We start from the raw sequence: 15,552 nt of genomic DNA, 5'->3' as shown, positions 1-15,552 counted from the left end.
ACAGGAGGGTGCTTGTGTGTGTGTGTGTGTGTGGGGGGGGGAATACTCTATGAACGTCTGTCTGGCTTCTAGCGGAAATTGGCGGTGCGTGCCCTAAGCGCGCTGTGTGGCGAAGCAAGCAGGGGCCCCGACGGAGGCTGATTCCAGTGGTGGGAGAGATGTGCTTACACGGTTGACTTAGTTAAGCCTGCAGATCCAGAGGGGACAAGGGGAGGTGGCACAGCAAGGAGAGGCAGAGCTCGAGGGAGCAGCGTGAGTCTTGGCTGTGGATAAAAGTGCTGCCTCACAGGCATTGATATCGGCGAGCACCCCGGGGCTGACCTTGGCAAACCAGCGTTTGCTTTCAAGCATACTGCCTGCTATAGAGCCGTCACAGTTCTGGTGGTTAAGCGAGGTCTGTCCCTTTTCCACTGGAAAGTTGCAGTCTTCACGTTTGTGACAAGTGTCTGATTAAAAGGAAGTTTGCATTAGGTTTGATTTTAAGAGTGCTGACTCAGTAACGGTGGAATCTAAAAATCTGCAATGTATAAAAAGAACCACGGTTGTATTTATAGTTTTATTTTGTAACCCTTGGTAAGTACGTGTAAAAACTTAAAAATTCGATGTGAGTTAATTTATTTAATGTGGAATGAAATATTGTTTTAGTAAATAACTGTTTAACACCATCAACATTATTGGCATGCTCCCTGTGACTATTTCCTACAACCCTTTTTCACCAATAGAACGGCGCTTAGTCTTCTACTACAACGTTATGTAATTTTTCTAGACCAGGGCTTTTCCGTTAAAATGCTTAGGGGGCCACAGTTACTGAAGACCAACAGCTCAGGGGGCAGACATTCAACAATTGAAGTCATGATGTAAAAAAAAAAAAAAAAAAAAAAAAAAAAAAGCATTGCAATAATCTGCTACCTATTAAATCGTTTTATTTTACTGCACCAAACCCGAAATGCAATAGGCAGAACCCAAATGTGAAATGTCAAAGAAAGAGGTCAAGTTTTATGTAAAACTGAAAACATTAGTAAAATATGTATACACTTTTTTTTTACACCATGTTGTCGTTCAAAATAAACACAAATGAAAGGAAAATGCATGAGCCTCATGCCCTTTAGCAGCCAAAACATGTGGCAGTTTTACTTTTTTCTGTTCACAAAGACGACAACAGAAACCTATAATGGTGTTTCTATTTCAAATTACTACCCTTAGGTTAAAAACTAGTAGACAGCAAAGTTGCAGCTAATACAAAAAAGCATTATGGCTGACATGGTAAACTCAAATGTTTCTCTTCAAAACAATATTGCAACACATAACACAGTACAGCAACCCAAAGGGCGCTCCTGAGAGACACTGTTGTGTTATTAGGCTTGGGTTGTCATGGGACTCTTCATTTGTTCAATATTTTTCAGTTTAAACTGGTCTTCCTTTTTCTATCTGTTCATTGGTGTAAGGGGTGCAGGCAGGGCAGGGCTAGATAGAGACAGATCTGAAACATGAGTTAAAGGTAAAGCAGATGATTCATTTTCTGGAAATGTTGGTAAGAAATGCCCAAGTCCTTTTTTTTTTTTGCATGCGCGTAACACCATATTATCAGCTCTTCCGTTTCTCAGGGAGATCGCGTGAAAGAATCTCCCAAATACACTCTGGTCTTATTCTTCTTCTCATACACTTGTAAGACGGTTCGCTTCTTGCGACTCTCCGCCATTTTCAACAAATACGATAAGAGCAGTGGAGCTACAATGAATGGCTAGGACCAAAGCTCACTGGATACCTAAGCACTAAAAAGGCACATGTGCAGCAAGAAGAAACTAGCAAGGACCGTGCACGCACATTGGCTTCACGCATCACAATGATTAGCATTTGGGACGACCGATAGATAAGTATATCCTCCCAGAGCTCGAAGCCAAAAAAAGATTGTCCAGTATACCTTTAGGTGTCTGTTCTGTTTACTGACACCCTCTGTTTGCTCTGCTTTCAGATTTATAAATATATATATATATATATATATATATATATATATATATATATATATATATATATATATATATATATATAAAAATCTGAAAATATTTGCATGTCTATTTGTCTTATTTGAAAGTGACTGTATTTCTGAAAAAGTCAGCAACCAGTTATGCTTCCCGTCTGCGACGGTGATTTTTAACCACACAAGCTGTTACACAATAAACAAATGTTTATGAAAAAATATCACATTTCTTTATTATTTTTTACTTTTTTCTGTAACAAAAGAAAACAATGTCACAACAAGCTGCTATCATTGATTGAAGGTACACAACATATTAGATATTTTTAGTCATTTTAGATCTATTTTGGTTAAATCTTATAACAATATTATTTTCAGTTCTTTTTTTCCCCATGGCAATACTCTCTCTACTATGCCCGATCTTCTCAAATTTTGGTTTCTGCGATTTATTCTCCATAAAACAATTGCTTGTGGCAATTTTAAAAATGTTTTAGCCAGTTTTGATGAAGTAACCCATTGTGTCCTAATTCTGCAATTTTTGCATGCTTGTAACCTGCACAGTTGAACCTTTGTGCACCTTATCCAAGCACACACTTCATGGTCTAGCAAATGGTAAATAGACTGAACTTATGTATCACTTTTCCAGTAATTGAACCCCCAACTTTCTGATTGCAAGACGACTACTCAACCCATCAAGCCACAGTGAGTATTGTGTGAGTATTGGGACTGGGCTTGTAACTGGCCATCAGAAGGTAGTAAATTATTAACATTGGCCAGGGATTATAACAGTTACATTTTTTGTTTGTTTTTGTTTTTTTACAAAGAAGTCATTCGCGGGCCGGATTGCAATCAAGCGCGGGCCGGAAGGGGCACGCAGGCTACCAGTTGCATCTGTTCTGATGCTACAGCTGATGTTCAGAAGCTAGTTAAAACTCATACTTGACTGCAAACAATTTTAAGGAAGATTTATTTGAATTTACCCTTGGGGTTTGCCTTTCTAATGTATTTGCATAATACTGTTATGTAATTATCCCCCACTATTCTCTTGTTTGTTCATAAAGTCCAAACAAGCCTTTTTGCATATAGGGAAAAATCCTGTGTCCTGTCAATTTCCAACAAATTCTAAAGTTCTGCATCTGAGTGTTTTGGTGTTTTTTCTAGCAACTGTACAATGACAAAAAATGTGACCCACAATGGAGCCGAATGCATTCCTGAACGTGTCCCTGTTACCGAATGTTTCTCTAGCCTTGGGCACGCTCCATGAAGTAAATACATAAAGGCATCAAAAAGGTTTTTGAGCTGAATACTGAACTTTTAAACCAAATGGCTTTTAGGTTTATTAGTTTGTTGTAGTCCAAGGACGTGTGCCTTTCAATGTACAAACACAAAAACTGAAATACACTTAATATTGTCATGATCAGGAACAGATGGACCCAGTATTCAGCCGGACAAGAGGTACGTTTTTTTTAAGAAGGTTTATTTCCAAACATGTGTGAGCAGGAATCAAGAAAAACAGGCAGGCCAAAATGAAGGCCTGGGGCCCGTTCTTCGTACGTCGCTAACTCAGTTAGCTGGATTTAATTGACGATTTGGCATGATCTTGGATCGTTTGGTTCTTCGAAACTCATCCTGGGCTTGCTGTCATAGCAACAGGTGTGCGCAAACTTAAGCCTGCTCGCGAGCAGCTTATTTCATGTAAACAGGATTAGATAGCAGCTCTATAAGCGGAGGAGATAGGGAAGTCTGTTGTAGCCATGTCCATTTTTACGACAACCTGTTGCGGAAGGTGCAAGAATAGTTTGCCGAGCCTTTCGGATTAATCGCGTATTGCGAGACAGACAGGATCCTTTAGCGCAGAGCAACAGTGTAATTGTGGAGAGATGTCGTTTTTCTCGTGAGGGTGTCATTTAATTTGTTGGAACCCCACATTAAGTGTTCAACATGGAGGAGTCAGGCTTTTACAACTGCGCAGCCTGTGTGCATTGCCCTCAGATTCTTTGCGAGTGGCACTTTTCTGTACACTATTGGCGATGCAGAGAACTTGGTGAAGAGTGCCGTCTGTCGTGCATTTCGCAAAGTGTACCTGGCACTGCAGTTTTCTTTTTAGGGATTTTGTAGCATTTCCAAGCCACTTAAGACCCCAGGTTGTAAAGCAGAATTTTGGTATTACAGGTACATTTATAGCTAATGAGATGCAATCATGACCATGCCAAAAAGTGACTTACTGTATGCGTCCTTCAGGCTTCCCTAATGTGATTGGTGCCATAGACTACACACATCCCCATCAAGGCCCAAATGAAGGGGATTTCTTAAACCGAGAGGGGGTTCACAGTGTAAATGTGCAGGTAAGTTGCTGTCCAATTTAAAATTTTCCAGATTAGCAATACATTTGTTTTTTTTTTTTTTTAAAAAAGGAATGGAATCAAAAGTTATGTAGTTGACCAACTAAAAATCTCTTAGATGGCATGTGATTTTTCGAGAGTCACATTTATGTACATTTGAATGTGGTAAGGGAACATAAATGTCAGGTTCACAGTATTAAACACACTTATGCTGAGCCTAACAAAACTGCGTTTTCCATTACAGGGGATTTTGACGGGATCCTGCTTGGAGACAGGGGCTATGCCTGCAGGCAGTATTTTATGACACCCTTCCCCAACCCAAACCCTGGACCACAGACCCGGCACACATTGAGATGACCTTTGCACAACTGAAGGAAAGATTTCAGTGTCTGAAAAGTCTGAGGGATGCACCTGACAGGGCCTGTGACATTGTTGCATGTGTCATGTTGCACAACATCAGAAAGAGAGGATCCCTGTGGTGGGGGGGGTGCAGCCTGATGATGACGACCAGTGCACTTGGACCAACCTAGTGGCAGAGCTGCACGGGACAGAATTGCGGAACACCATTTTTGAATGTTTAATAAAAGACAAGACAAATATGCTTAGTTCCTGTATTTTTATTTAAGCGATTATTCTTTATGGAGACCAGGCAGCAAGTCATCTCTTGCCTGCAATAAGAGATAGTTATGTAAAGTCAGCAATACTACTATGTGTCAAATGGTGCATTTAAACTTACTCTGAAGTTCCTTTTGAAGCAACTCGATCTGTAGTGCAATTTCTCTCTTTCTCAAGTTGTCAAGACGAATTTCTCCTCTTAATTTGCGTTTTTTCAACTCCAAATACTCAATTGTTTGGTGAAGATGCCTTTTATATAGGGAACGGATGTCTCCCTGTGTCATTTTGTGAAAGAAAAAAAGACAGTCAAAACATGCCACAATGCAACAAAAGTAAAAATACAACACTGTCCACCTCTGTATCAGTTCTTTGTGCAGACTCTTCAAGCCTTTCTCCAGCTATGGACTCCTGAAACTCACAATGCAAACAGAATAGGTACACAAGTATATATAAAATTAGAGTAAAGTTATTTATGCCCTTACAGGTTCCTCCAAAGGACAGTCATCTGAGAGGGTGTCTTCCATGTCCTGTGCAATGCAAATAAATGGGCATTACAAAGTTACAATATCTTCCCTTTATGCAAGTTGGAAAATGTACACAACTTACCGCATATGCCTCAGCCACCACTTGCTTGGCAACAGGTACAAGTGTTGGTGTACTTTGTAAAACTGCACAGAGGGGGGGGGTAATTAGAATGAACTCTACTGTAAAAAGTATGTGATCATTAACTCAAACATTTTCTATTAAAGTTTTGAAGTTTGCACTTTCACAAATGGTTGAAATAATATTAATTTAGTTCAGCAGCAAATAATGTTACAGTGTACTAAGAGAATTAAAAGCTCATTTAGCCTACCAGTAATGACGGTGTTGCTGCTACTGGTCCCTGGCTTTGGGTCTGAGGAAGAGCTCCCCCCGGGGATGCCCTCCACATTGGCCTGGTGTTCATTTAACCCAAGGGACAGGTCCTCTGCTGGGGTATAGTGTGGTGGTGCATGACCTCCACCAGTTTTTTTTCATTTTCAGCCTCTTTCTTGGTGGCTGTTAGAAACAGACAAACACATAATTTAATAGTGGCTTTTAAAAAGGAAGAGGTTCGGCCATGCCGAACAGCCAATAGCAGCGTTGCTGATCATTGTTTCTACTATCGACACATTTCCCCTTTTAAACAAATGCATGAACGTGCAATTATCTCAGATAACTCAATCCAGCCATACTAATCATAAACAGGTGTCTTCAAAGAACCCAATTAGCCGGATCAGGATTAGCTGGATGAAATCATCTTGAATGTCTCATTTGATCTTGGATGTTTTAAGCAATGTACAAATAACGGGCCCCAGGACATAAACAAAGCTGGTGGTAAATAAACAGTCCAAGACAAAAAAGGCAGGCAGTCAGATCAGGCAGGAGAAACATAACAGGGAACAGGAACTACTGGACAAAACTCACCCATGGGCATGGAAAAAACAATGATGCGGCAGATTGCAGAGGCAGGTATAAGTAGGGGAGTGAGCAGGTGAATGGAGTGAAACTAATTACTGGCATAGGTGGAGCTAATCAGGGGAAGGGGAGTGACTGGAAGTAAAGTGAAGCTGATTGGATGGTGACTGGAGAAGGGGCGTGACGGGGTGGTGACTAAGAGGTGAAAGAATGCTGGCAGGTGAACTGAATTAAGACTGGTGACAGAAGTGATCTGAGCAGGCCAGAAAAACTGATAACATAAAACAAAATCAAACCACAATAAAACCCAAACTATTCCAAAACTGATACAGAACCTAAACCTAATTACTTTATTTGTAACTATACTTACACAACCATAAACAGTCACATGGTTATTGATATTAGCAATATTGGCACCTGCCCAGGGCCATACTAGAAGAGTGGGTGGAACAGTAAATGTAAAACAGTTTATATATTTATCTTTCATTTGCTACCTAAACAAGTTTTATTTTGTTGAATGCATGTGCAGGCATCCCAGTGTGTTGAGTAGGAATACAGAACTCAGGCTCTGTTTGCTGTCAATCATAATAAGCTCTCTTTGAGTGAGGCAGAAGTTCCCCATGTGTGAGAGCTACCTTCAGCTATGAAAAACAGTAAATAAATAAAAAAACATGTTTTCACAAACTGTGTTGCGAAGAAAAGGGCCATTAATATAAGATCTGTTGTTGCTGGAAGCTGTTGCTTGTACAATCTTATCATTTTATGAACACTGGCAGGTGAGGGGAGTAACGGCTATATTTTTACTGCAGGGGATGAAAGTGATCAGTATTAACGAAAAACATCCTGAGCAGCAACAATACTGAAAGCTGTGAAATGCAGTCAGACCAATATTTTTTGACAGAAATAGTGGAGCTACAGGTCTTGGTCCGTGGTAACAAAGAGAATGTCTGTAAAATATATGTCATGTGGGAGATTAAGAAAAAGAACAGCAGCACTCGTCTTTTTTTCCAGAATTGCATATGTTAATTCTTTTGGCAACTCATTTACAATACATTTTAATGCTTTAATTGTCCAGTACAAACAATGATTCACAAAATCAAAATAAAGAATAAACAATTCTATATTCATTTGTCCCTTTTTTCTCTCAAAACCATATGTGATAACTGGAGCTTTATTTTTTATTAATTTAACCTTTATTTATTACCCAGGAAGTCACCATTAAGATTAAAAATCTTTTTATCAAGGGACATCTGGCAAATATATATATATATATATATATATATATATATATATATATATATATATATATATATATATATATATATATATATATATATTGTTATATGCTTGTATTGAAATAGTGCAAAATTCAGCTAAAATTCTATGCTTTTAGATAAGTAAATCTACCTCATTTAGTGTTGAATTTAGAACTTAGAAATATTTGTTAATCAGAAGCTCATATGGCATGAGTAAATATCACTGACAATCTGGTATTAACTTGGAAATCTAAACATTGTGAAGTAATGCAGCATTCTGTGCTTATAAAACATTCATCAAATCACCTTAGGAGTCATACAAAATTAATTGGAACAATTTACATGTGCATGATCTGCCTAATATAATAGTTTCTGTCCTAATAAACATATTTTAGATTCCAGCTCACTATTGCAAGAATAGTATGACAATGCAGTTCAGCTTTATCACCATTACTGGCCACAGCTCAACAATTTTCAATAAAAACTGTTACCAAAAGTTACACGAACCCCCAGACATAGCAACTGAGTAACCTACAGGTAACACAAAGTTTAAGGTTTTCATTTATAGCTGTTTCTTCCAAGTAATGACCTCCAAAATATGTTTAAAGTGTGGGTATAAGAACAGCAGCACCACTCATCTTTGTCCAGAACTGCATATTAACAGGAATGGAAATTGCTCCAAACTATGCAACCAGGGGAGAGGGTTGGGGGACTACATAGTGCCAAAGGTTCTGCTCCTCTACATTATTTAGCCAAGACTACTTCTGTGAAGTATGCAATCATAATTCTAATATTCATTTATGTCATAAAGGAACACTTACTAAGTAGCATTAAAACAATTACTTTTAAAATAACACCAAAAGTGGTTACATCCTTTGGGATGTACCACAGAGGGCACATCTTTGTAATTTTTTTTTGTGAGGCAAGGGCTGGACCAACATGCAGACAGGTACTTGGGAACAGCATGGTGATTGGAAATGGTTATGAATGAAGGACGTAAAAATACCAAATTTACAGGCTGGCCGAAGGAGAACGGAGCGTGGAGCAATGATAGAGAACTGGACTAAAACGTGAGGAAACAAATGGCATTGCAACAGGAGGATCCAGTGAGGAACAAATGAAACCGATAAGTATATACAGTATACTCTGAGGCAGGGAAAAGATAATATATGACAGATAAACCAGAAGGGCTAATCAGTGAGGATGAGTTGCAACTGAAGGAGAGAGAATGTTGTGCAATCAGGGGAGATATGGAACAGCTAAGACAAAAGAAAAGAGCCGAAATCAAAACGGGTATAAAAGACAAATCAGCATAAATGGACCTGAACAAGAAAATGTCAAACAGAGATCGGGAAACAAGCTAAATGCAAAAGGATCACAAATAATACTGAAAAACATAAACTAAACTAACCAAACAATAAAGAGCCTAAGGGAAGGAACCTGTATGGCAAGACCATACTAACAATAACCAACAGAGAATAGAACTTACATAAAGCAAGACATAACAAGAAAATGATCAAAGTAAAGACACAGATGATAATCAACATAAACACCAATGGATCAGGAATGTGTTTCATCATAAAAGCGATAACTGTGTTGACTATTTTCCTTTTTCTTCTTCTTCTTTTGTTTAATTGGACACAGAAATGGAAAGGTAAAAGGGAAAGAAAAGAAGACAAAAGATGAAGCAAAACGTTAAAAGGGAGAAAAGTAACAAAAATAGAGCTAAAGAAAAAAAGAGAACAAGATAAAATCTTTGAAGTCTGCTTCTACACCTGCAGAAAGTGATATAAAAAGAACATCAAAAACAACCAAAAAAAAAGTACCACAGGTACAAACAACCAACAACTTTGATAACATCACAGAAAAACATGCAGTATTATTTAATACAATATTTATTTAGTGGCAGCCAATGCTGATTATAGGGTTTATCTGTATAGAGGTGAATCTGTCAGCACCAAGCACCTGTGGGTGTTTCTGAGAGTGCACTTGTATATCTAAGGTTTATCCTGTCTGGTGGTGTAACGCTCAGAATTGCTTTCATACTACCGAAGAAAGCTCAACAGATTTACTTTCAGGTAAAAGAGAAAGAAACAACAAACAAAGCAACCAAAAGCAATGTTTACAAGTATCATTGCGTAGGGAGGGGATTTTTTGGTTCTTAGTAAACCTACAGTTGAGAGAAACTATTCTGTCCTTCATTCACCACATCTATAATAGCATCTAATAAAATATCATCTTTATGTGACCTTCACCTTTGCTGCATGTTGCTTACTGGCGTATTGAATGCCTTCATATGGTCCCATACAAACCGGTCTGTTGTCAATCCTCGGTAAGCTTGGTAGCATGAGGATCCCCAACACTTTTTGAAATCAAGTGTTTTATTTATGACTCCTACTAAGGTATTCCTTCAGTATTTATTAAATTAGCCCCCTGGAAATGTAACTGGCTGCGTGGACTCGAACACACGCAGCAACACAGAGGACAGCCACTTTCAGTTGACTAATACCTTTCGTCTCCCGCCACCTGATGTCCCTCAGCTGCTGATGTCTTCTCACTGATGACAGGCTCGAAATGAATGAGAAGTGGCATTCGTGGGGTTTGCATGGATTTTACTTTAGCCAAATAAAGATCCCCTGATTGAGGGTGACGCGCAAGGCACGACGGCATCGCCGAGTCCCAGGCGTGTTGTTTTCATTTTCTACTCCCCGCTGCCAGACGGACCTTCATCGGCCGTGTCAGTCTGTAAATGGCGACCGAACGTGTCTTTCCACCTGCTCCCCCTCATCGTCAGCCTGTTATCGTCGTCTCAGCCCCTCGTTTGCTCATTGCCTCCTCCTTTCTGTTCCTCATCACCTTTACTCTTGCTGATGCCTATCCTCTCCCTCCGTCTCCGGCTCCTTTACCGCATTTTCTCTCCCTTAACGGCCCTCGTCCGTTTGCCTGAGCGACGTGTGGCGTGCAGGTAAATAAATCACTTAGTAGCTCTGGAGAAGATAACGAGGCAACAGGGGATGTTTTTTGCACGCTGCAGATGTGTGCAGATGCCTCGCCTGGGGCCACACTGAGGAGGACAGCGGTACTTTAAATATATTGCCGCTATATGCTTCACCCCCCCCCTAGAAGACACAAGGAGTCTAATCAGATACTGCAAATAGGCGCTGTTTTGAATGGACGAGGTGTGATGTTTTGCTTGGCTGCATCAGACTGAGTAATATTTAGGGAGAGGGGGGGGGGGCATTGAGGGTTACAGAGAAAGAGGATTGATAGAAGTGTGCCCATGTTCAACGTTTTCTCTCATGCTCTGAATTCACCAAGTGGGACGCTGAGAGACAGCTCAAATACGCCCGGGGTGCAAATTCGCTCTCACTTGATTTTACATGCGGCAAATACCGAGACAATCGCTGACAAGCAAAGACCCAATTACATTTTCTCAAAAGAAAATTATGACATTAGGGTAATGAAGGGAAAACTCCGCTAATGAGAAAGGGAGACACAGAGGAGAGGAGAGAGTTTACTTCCACGCTGGTTCTGACGACAGACGAAGGGGCACAGTTCAAGAACGGTGAAAGACGCAGAAGAAGTAGACTTTTAAGATGCAATTAAACTGCTACTAAAAAAAAAGAAGAAAAAAAAAAGATTATTCTTGCCTCGAGAAAAACGAATATCTTTTCATCATTTTGTGCAAAAAAGTGGAGCGAGAAAGAGCTGCAATAATGTGTCCTGATGCATCTGAAAAAGAATGTGAGTTTATAGGTTGCATTCAGAGATGTACTGTATGATGTTAACAGGTTTCATTAGTACCGGCTGGAAAAATGTTAGAATATATGTTACCACATTTCTGTTAATGTAAGGATTTCATAATGCAACAAAACAACAAAGACCACATTTTTACAGGTGTATACAGGTAGACATCTCTTCACTATTGCAGAGAAAATGTGTGTCTGTCTTATCACAAAGCTACAGTGCTGCGAAAAAGTATTCCTTAATTAGAGGTTCCCTCTGTTTTTGTTCTTTCGTCACACTTAAATGTTCAGGTCGTCAAAGAAATTTCGATGTTACAGAGATGATGTTTAAATTAGGGTTTCATTTCGCCGGTGTAGATTCTCAGTCACTCACTCTCATCCTGTGAGTTTAAACGTTTAAATGTCTCCCAGAAACAAAAAAAAAAAAATAGATGTCCAGTAGCCTTCTACTAAAGCACTTAAGATTAGGATCTCATTTATAAAGAGAAAAAAGCTATCTGAATCTACCTGGTCCTATTCGAAACAGGGAATTTCTCTGTAAAACCAGTATAATTGGTTGTGCCAATCAATGGCAGCAATAACTGCCACCGAGTGCGTACGTTACAAAATTGGTAACGGGTCTTTTACATATTAGAGGATAAAATTTTGCCCATAAATTTTCAGAAAAGTTTTATTTCGGAAATTATAGGAGGTTTTTGAAGCAAGATTGGATTTTTAAGTTGATGCCACAGCATCTTAATCAGATTTAACTCGAAACTCTGGCCAGTAGGCCACTTCAGAACCTGCATTGTAGTGTGATTTCTTTGAGCCATTAGGAGGTACACTTGCTGCTTTGTTTCAGATCATTGTCCTGCTGTATAACCCTTGTTAAATGGAGCTCAAGGTCACAAACTGACGGCAGCACATTCTTCTTCAGGGTCTGCTAAAGAGCAAAACATTTTCTTGATGTTCTTCTTCTGAAATGCTGTGTGAGGTTGACATCAGATGTAACAGGTCAAACACGCCTTGAAACTCTCCCGTTGATGCTCGTTTCTGCCCAGTCTCTTTCCTATTGTTGAATAATTAAACCCTTTGTTCACTAAGTTAGGCCTGCGGTGCTTTAGATGTTGTTCTGGGCTCTTTTGTGACCTGCTGGGTGACTTCTTTATGTGCATTTGGAAAAATCTGGTAGCCACTTATGGAGAGAAAAAAAAAGACTCAATATATCTGCTTGTACATAATACTTGATTTGTAAATTGTGTAATAATGTTTGTGTGTAGCTTTGTAATTGATTTGTAAACTCTAAAAAAACATTTTGGGCATAACTTCGGGTACCTACAAATGTGTGCTCAAGTGCACCAACAAAAAAAAAAACGAACTATGAATACAAAATTATTATTCACAATACCAAATTACACAAACATCAAAATTTTATTTTTTATCTTCAGTCTTTTTTAGATTGATATTTTGCTTTTAGCCTACTTCATGTTGTCAGACATGTTCTATTTAAGTGGGTGTTCAATTTTAGCCATTTGAACCAAAAACGTGTTTGATCACTCATAATTTAACTAGGGGGCAGGTATTGGATGAATGGATGTATGTATGTATGTATGTATGTATGTATGTATGTATGTATGTATGTATGTATGTATGTATGGATGGATGGATGGATGGATGGATGGATGGATGGATGGATGGATGGATGGATGGATGGATGGATGGTCCAATGTTGTTAGCACATGCTTTTAATGATAAAAATCTCACTTTTTGATTTAAGCATATGAAACTCTGACACATCCACTTACAGTGTTTAATCATCCGTGTAAGAAAGCATAGACCTAACAGATGACGAAACATCTGGCTGTAAGGATAAATAAAATTGCACATCAGAACTAGAATCATCCTTATTGGCCAAGACTGTGTGAACAAACAAAGACTATAATTGATTTGGTTTCATGGTTTCATGCACTCACAGCATATGGACATTAAGCATACATTTAACATTTCTAAACTTCAGAGGAGCCTCCACTTTTATTTTGCGATGGAAAAGAAAAAGAAAGACAGGTTGTGGCAGTGAAAATATGCTCATTATGTTTCACAGCAGAATAGCTGACCACTGATATCAGTGTAGACAGTATATTACAGTATAGTGATATTTTATCCTGATGTAAACTAATGTTGCGTTTCTTTATTAAGCTTTTTAGAGGATAAAATTAAGGTTAAACTAAATAGGCCATAGTTTCAAGCTTTTGGGAACTCTGAAAAAAGGAGAAATGCTACCTACCGTTTTGGGTCTACTAAGTGAATCTTTTTGAACTTGAACTAAAAATCAGATAAAGGTTGGGGACAGATGCTTTTATGCATAGAAGAGAAAAATCTTTAATTACTTTATTTGGTGTTGGATTTTTTTTTGCCCCAATTACCTACATTATAGAATCTGATGCATATGTTTTTCTATTTTATTGTTCTTAGGGAGAAAAAAAACAGCCTGGAAATATCAGTGGATTTCTAAGTAGAATTGATTTTCATGCTTTTTTTTAAATGCTTGAAATACATTCATGTAAAAGGATCCTTACTAAAATTACAAGTTTGTTTTTCTAAATGAATCTTTTGCTGAATTCACTCACTTTTAGCCCTAAGGACCCTCATTGTGTAAGTTTGAAGTTTCGCTGTCTTGTTGATGAACCTCTAGTCAGGTATTAATTGTTGCTTGTGTATTTGCGTGTGACTGCTGCATTCTTTAAGTTAATGACCCTGAGGAGTTTTTTTTCCTCCTGCTGATTAGTCAGGTGAAGGGCTGCCGTATATTAGAATTTGCTATGCTAAATGCTTCACGGCATACAGACAATGGCATATTTATTAACACTTCTGCCAACCATTGACAACGCAAATGGAGGCTCAATTAAAGCGAATAAATTAGGATTAACACAGAAATGCAGCGCATTTTCATTTTAATTAAATGTGTTTATTATTTATTTCCAGAGTCACCGCAGGAGCGAGGCGGAGGGGAGGCAGACGCCTCATTGCCTCTCCACAGACCGAAAGCAACGTTCTGAGGTAGAGATGTGCGTGTAAAAAGTGGCTCAGACACACTGTTCACGTACACATTTTATGAGAAAATGATGTGGATGTCATTAGCTCTGATAGAAATTCCCAGATAATCCCAGAACCGGATTTTGAACACATTTACGATGCCTGCAATGCGACAGAGGCAGCTGAATCTGCACGGCCCTCCAATTCCATTCTTTTAAAGTTACGCCTGGCCAGGTTTTATGAGCTCCTACACAAATCATATTAGATGAGTTGCCACCAAGTCATTTCTTATATATTACTGCACCTCATCAAATCCCAGAAGGAGAGAAGGCAGTGGGGGGAAAAAAAATACAACCGTAGGCCCGCACGGAGCCGCATGCAGAGATGCAGCGGAGGGGTGACACGCGTTGTGTCATCAATGTCACGGCAGCTCGTCCCGCTGTCGTGTACGGTATAATATCACCAGCGCTGGTGTTAGACAGGCTCTCTCCAGCGTGCCAATGTGTCTTCTTGGAAAGGAGGCAAAATGACAAGTGGCAGAAAATCGGAGACATGATGCAGGCAGATGCACAAACAGGCAGATATAATCACACAAACGAGCTTTATCCTTCCAAACACGCTTAATGGCCAACTCAAACGGACTTCTAATCAGTTGCCTGCTTGGTATTCCAGACCGATTATCTATTGTGTTGGTAAATCTTAGTCCTATTTAGAGCAGATTTGTCAAACATACAAGAAAAATATTTCCTTTCAAGGATTCTCATGATACTTTAAAGTGGTCTTGACCACTTTAAAGTATCAGGCTTTCTAAAGGGGTTTGTTTGTCCCTATAAAATCTATAAAATTTTTGTTATCGGTGGTTTAAGGGAATAAATAACCAACCGCTGAGGGAAGAGGAAACAATGCCGGGGGGTTGTTTGTGAGCATGAGGTTTGTAAGGTACAAAAATGCGTTGTTTCAAAATATTTATCTGTACTCTGTCAGTAAAAGACCTTTCATTGCCATGTTCCTTCCATGATATATATTGGGTTGTGGCCTGTTAACTCACATCGTTGCTGCTCTTTCTTTCCCTGCTTTGTCTTACTGCTTTACTGATATTCTTCTTTAAAGTACAACACCTGGTCAGAACTAGGGTGGAAATCAAAAGTCAACCTGGATGCTGCCAGACG

General features: G+C 39.1%; 2 long non-coding RNA genes across 2 annotated transcripts; one reads left to right on the top strand and one right to left on the bottom strand.

The window, feature by feature from the left end:
- The first annotated feature begins 2,638 nt into the window (after positions 1-2,638).
- LOC118565557 lies at positions 2,639-4,767 on the top strand. Its single transcript, XR_004932445.1, has 3 exons — positions 2,639-2,677; positions 4,217-4,320; positions 4,562-4,767. It is a non-coding gene; the product is annotated as an uncharacterized LOC118565557 (long non-coding RNA).
- A 159-nt stretch (positions 4,768-4,926) lies between these two features.
- Positions 4,927-5,938, bottom strand: LOC118565548. Its single transcript, XR_004932435.1, has 5 exons — positions 5,786-5,938; positions 5,539-5,600; positions 5,415-5,459; positions 5,054-5,340; positions 4,927-4,985 (listed from the first exon to the last, which is right to left on the bottom strand). It is a non-coding gene; the product is annotated as an uncharacterized LOC118565548 (long non-coding RNA).
- Positions 5,939-15,552: the final 9,614 nt, after the last annotated feature.

Source organism: Fundulus heteroclitus, chromosome 13 (assembly GCF_011125445.2).
Source record: "Fundulus heteroclitus isolate FHET01 chromosome 13, MU-UCD_Fhet_4.1, whole genome shotgun sequence".
Lineage (NCBI taxonomy): Eukaryota > Metazoa > Chordata > Actinopteri > Cyprinodontiformes > Fundulidae > Fundulus > Fundulus heteroclitus.
The sequence above is the reverse complement of the archived record's forward strand: the minus strand, read 5'-3'. Positions and strand labels throughout refer to the sequence as shown.